The sequence below is a fragment of the Oryza glaberrima genome, chromosome 6 (genome assembly GCF_000147395.1).
Source record: "Oryza glaberrima chromosome 6, OglaRS2, whole genome shotgun sequence".
Taxonomy (NCBI): Eukaryota; Viridiplantae; Streptophyta; class Magnoliopsida; order Poales; family Poaceae; genus Oryza; species Oryza glaberrima.
Genome location: NC_068331.1, coordinates 8949475 through 8953744, shown reverse-complemented (window position 1 = coordinate 8953744; position 4270 = coordinate 8949475). Strand labels below are relative to the sequence as shown.

Below are 4270 nucleotides of genomic sequence, written 5' to 3'. Positions count from 1 at the left end.
ATAAAGTTGTTATCTATTTTGAGAGTTCTTCGATTTGTGTTTCTTCGGGTTCAGGTGGCAGGAAGGCGATCTAACCGGCAGCGTGCGAGCAATCCGACCGGCGGCGACAGGACTACGTCGAGATTTCCATCAATTTGAGGGTAACTTTTATTTCTGCAAAAAGTTTTTGGGTTTTTGGTTTTCACTACCATTCACCCTCCCTTTGGTAGGCTTGGTTTCTTGTGTTCGATCCTACAGAAGCCGCCTCGTTATCTCGTTTTAGCCTTTACCTTTTCACTATCAGATTGTGGTTTATGCCTCTGCATACCTCTTTATAGTTATGTAAGACATAGATTTATTTATAAACTTTGTCTTTGTGTACTTTGATTGGTCCAGAATTATACACACTATGCCTAGAATTCTGGTTTTGTGAAATTCGAGGCGTTGACACTGTACAGGCGAACTGCTCCGGCCGGCCGGTTTGGTGCCCCTTTTCTTTTATACTTGAGGGAGAGAGAGATGGCGAGCAGAGTACGGGAAGCAACCGATCAAAGCAATCGTCGAGAGAATACGACTACGAGATATGAACACTCCATGCTTATAGTGTTTTTAATTAATATTTTTAACACATTTGCCGGCGATCTTGCATAGTTTGCATTGCAAAACCGAATCAGCTACTGCCCGAAGAAGCCGCGTTCAGAAGAAGGGGAATAGAAGAGCGAGCCGTCGGCTTAGATTCTCCCTGTACATGAGAACACGGCCGGTTTGGTGCCCCTTTAATTTGTTGTGTACTGTACTAGTTTATGAAGAGGAGATTGAGATGGCGAGCGGAGTACGGCAAGCAACCAACAAATTGCCGAGTTGGATTGGTCAACAATGATCACGGATGACAATTTTGGTGCCGTCGGTGTAGGCGTGTAGCGGTGGCCACCGAACAGAGCGAGCGAGCTACTAGCTCCGTTTCCACGCACGTTTTGGTTATCTCATCCACACGTACTGTCCATTTCTATCGTACGTGCAGCTCACTCGTGGCGTGCAGCGGTGTGGCACCGCCGCACAGCACAGCACAGCACATCCGCGCCAACCAACCAACCAACCACACGCATCCGAATTCCGATCCGCGGGATGGGCGCGCGCACGTTGCCCGCGAGCGAGCGCGGGACCGCGGCCCCGGCGCTCTCCGGGGGCGGCACGGTTACCACGGTAGGCAGCAGCATGTGAGAATATCGATTTAGGCCTTATCAAACTGTTTTGTATGGGATTATCGTCACCTTATAGTTTGGTGGTTATCACGGAACTGCCGTTACCATAAAAATCGTGTGGTTATCGTGAGATATATTGTGGTTTTAAAAACCGAGAAGGTTACCGCACATAATAACCACGATAGTCGTACGATAATCATGTGGTTTTATAAACCCTGTTTGCTACTAACCAGTGTTATGCTATTGTGTTATGCTTAGGCTGCATTCTTAAAAACGAAAAAGGGAATTGTTTATTAGCACGTGATTAATTAAAGTATTAGTACAAGTTTTAAAATAGATTAATATAATTTTTAAAATAACTTTCGTATAGAAATTTTTGTAAAAATGCATTGTTTAGTAGTTTAAAAATTGTGTGCTTAGAAAACTAAATATGTGAGTTGGGAGAGTGAAAGAAAAAACTCAGCCTTAAAACTTTATCCGAAAAGTACAAGAAAATATGATAAATATCCGACATGTGTAACAGATATATAGTAACACACAAAAGAATCAACTCAAGATTTAATGTACAAATTGAGGAAAAAAACAAATCTAATGTGAACTGTTTGAACACTATTTTCAGCACAAATTTATCTAAAACAGGCCAAGCCCACGTGATAGACAGAGAAAAATGGACCAGTGGCCGACCGGTTACGGGCACGGCTAGCCTGGTAGCTATAGTTGGTGTAACCCACAACATAGGCGGCTAAGGGGGTGTTTGGGAGTCCCTCTCTCCCAAACACCCCTAACTAGTACGGTTCTTTTCAAGGAATACGTCGAAACATCAAGTTTGAATTACATTCATAACTTGAAATCCCGAATATAACGTATCCCTGATATTTTAAAAAGGGTCCAAATATAGTCCCAAGATAATATTGCAGGTGTTTTCGCTGACGTGGTGCTTAGTGGCGTATCTATGATTTTTATATGTGCAGTCCAACCTATATATATATATATATATAATTCTATAACAAGGTTTGAGACCTTGTATCTATTCCTCTTTTTTCTATACTAGTAGAATTTCATTGCATTGAGTTCTTTCTTAGATCTAGATAGAGTGGAATAGAGAAATAGAAAAAAGTCCTTTCGGATGAAAATGGAAGAATATTACGCCATATATCCCACTTGGACAAATTAGAAGCAATTTTCTCTTATCCTCATTTGTTCCTTCCTTTAGATAAATACTCAAAATCCCCTTACAATAATCCCCTTACAATAACTTTTCTTCTTCCAATTCTTCTTCATTCAATTCATTTCAAAAAATTCAATTGGTACTCAAAATACTTTCATTGGTATGCACAAGAAATAAGCCAATTCGGCAGCTTTTTGTTCAACTTCTCGTGGAGTAAAAAACTTCTCATCAGTACGAGTCAAGGGAATGGCCCCCTGGCCCCGGATTTCCATATAAAGGATACGACGAGGAAAAAGACCTTCTTTAACCTGAATTCTAATTGATTGGATATCCCGCATAAGGAATCGAAGGAAGACGCGACGTTTTATTCCAGGGAATCCCCAACGAAAAATGCACACTACTCCCTCTTTTCTATCGAATCGGTCATAACCACTGCCTACATTCCACAAAATAGTGCACCACAAGTAAGCGCTAATGAATAGGCCTGCGATTCCGTAGAAAGACATCACGACCCTCTGTGGAAAAAAAAGAATTTGTTGCGATGGAAGTACAGATATAATATTCTTACCAAGATAACTGGAAGCCCCAACCGCTAAGAATCCTAGTGAACCTAGAAAAAGAATACAGGCCCAGAAAAAATTACCTCTTTTTCGAGAACCTTTTAGAAGTTCTATCCATATGTGTTCTGATCGCCAATTCATATTAGATATACTAACAGCGGTCGATTGAAATTGAGAGAATAAGCTAAATGATTTTGACTTTACATTTTTTGATTCTGAAATCGCCTTCGCCAACCATTTATGCGTTGGAGGGACCGTTTTGTCTTTTGTGCCAAAGCTATTTATAAATCACAGGCCGAGGCGCATTCGACTAAGTCGTACTTTGAATCCAAAGAATAAAGAATTGAATTAAAGGGCTTGCTTTGACCCTTAGGAGTAGGTAAGATACAAAAAATTCTACTTGAATCGTCTGATTCCTCTTTACCGAAGAAGCAATGTACCTTGCTGCGCGTATTGTTTGTGCAGCAGAAATTAGAACAGAAATATCATTTGATTCGTCGATCTTCAAAAAAAAAGATAAGAAGCAAAGTTCCCAAAACCCCGATTCGAGTAATCATTTATTTGGTACCACTCAAGGAGCGGGCCGCTCAGTGATAAAGGAGGTGGGGGAAAGAATTTAATTGGTTAGCATAATATAATATCTAATAAATAGAAAATCAAATAGTAGATAATCTGTTATGAAAGAGAGAAAACATTCTTTGAAGAATCAAGATTCGTAATCAACCCTTGCCTTGTTTACTAACTTTCTTGACCAAACTGCAAGCGTGGAACTTTGCCAGTTCTTAGGTTTCCGAAATAGTGTAATGGAAAAAGAAGTGCTATATTTTCAGCGATAATAAATCGCGACATACTAGTTATGTCATTCTCACTATACCCCCATACGATACGGGGGTATGTAGTATATGATTCGTCTATTTCTTAGAGTAGGACAGGCGAATATTCTTATTCTTATGGTTCCATTTAAGAATAAGTATGCCATACGCCCCGCGGGGATTGTAGTTCAATTGGTCAGAGCACCGCCCTGTCAAGGCGGAAGCTGCGGGTTCGAGCCCCGTCAGCCCCGAACTAGGGTTCAATGAATGGAGAAATTCATCTTTCCTTTTTCCATGAAAAAAGGGGGCAGGAAGCAAGATCAAATACCTATGGGGTATCCCTATTTCACTTTTTTTAGTTCGTGTTTCTCAGTAAAGAGAGAAGAGTATAGGAATTTTTTGAAAAAATTTTAAACTTGACGTAGAACATTGTATAAAAAACGAGACCTATTCCTTTATGGTAGAGATAGATTTATGATAGAGATAAAAAAATTTTACCGTTTTTTGTGGCAGAAGTTTTTACCGGTTCTCCGGAACTCCATTTCTGTC

At 40.3% G+C, this 4270-nt stretch overlaps 1 non-coding gene across 1 annotated transcript; it reads left to right on the top strand.

Annotated features, from left to right (window-relative positions):
- Nucleotides 1–3898: 3898 nt before the first annotated feature.
- On the top strand, nt 3899–3972 carry TRNAD-GUC (transfer RNA aspartic acid (anticodon GUC)). The gene has a single exon. It is a non-coding gene; the product is annotated as a tRNA-Asp (tRNA).
- The last annotated feature ends 298 nt before the right edge of the window (nt 3973–4270 follow it).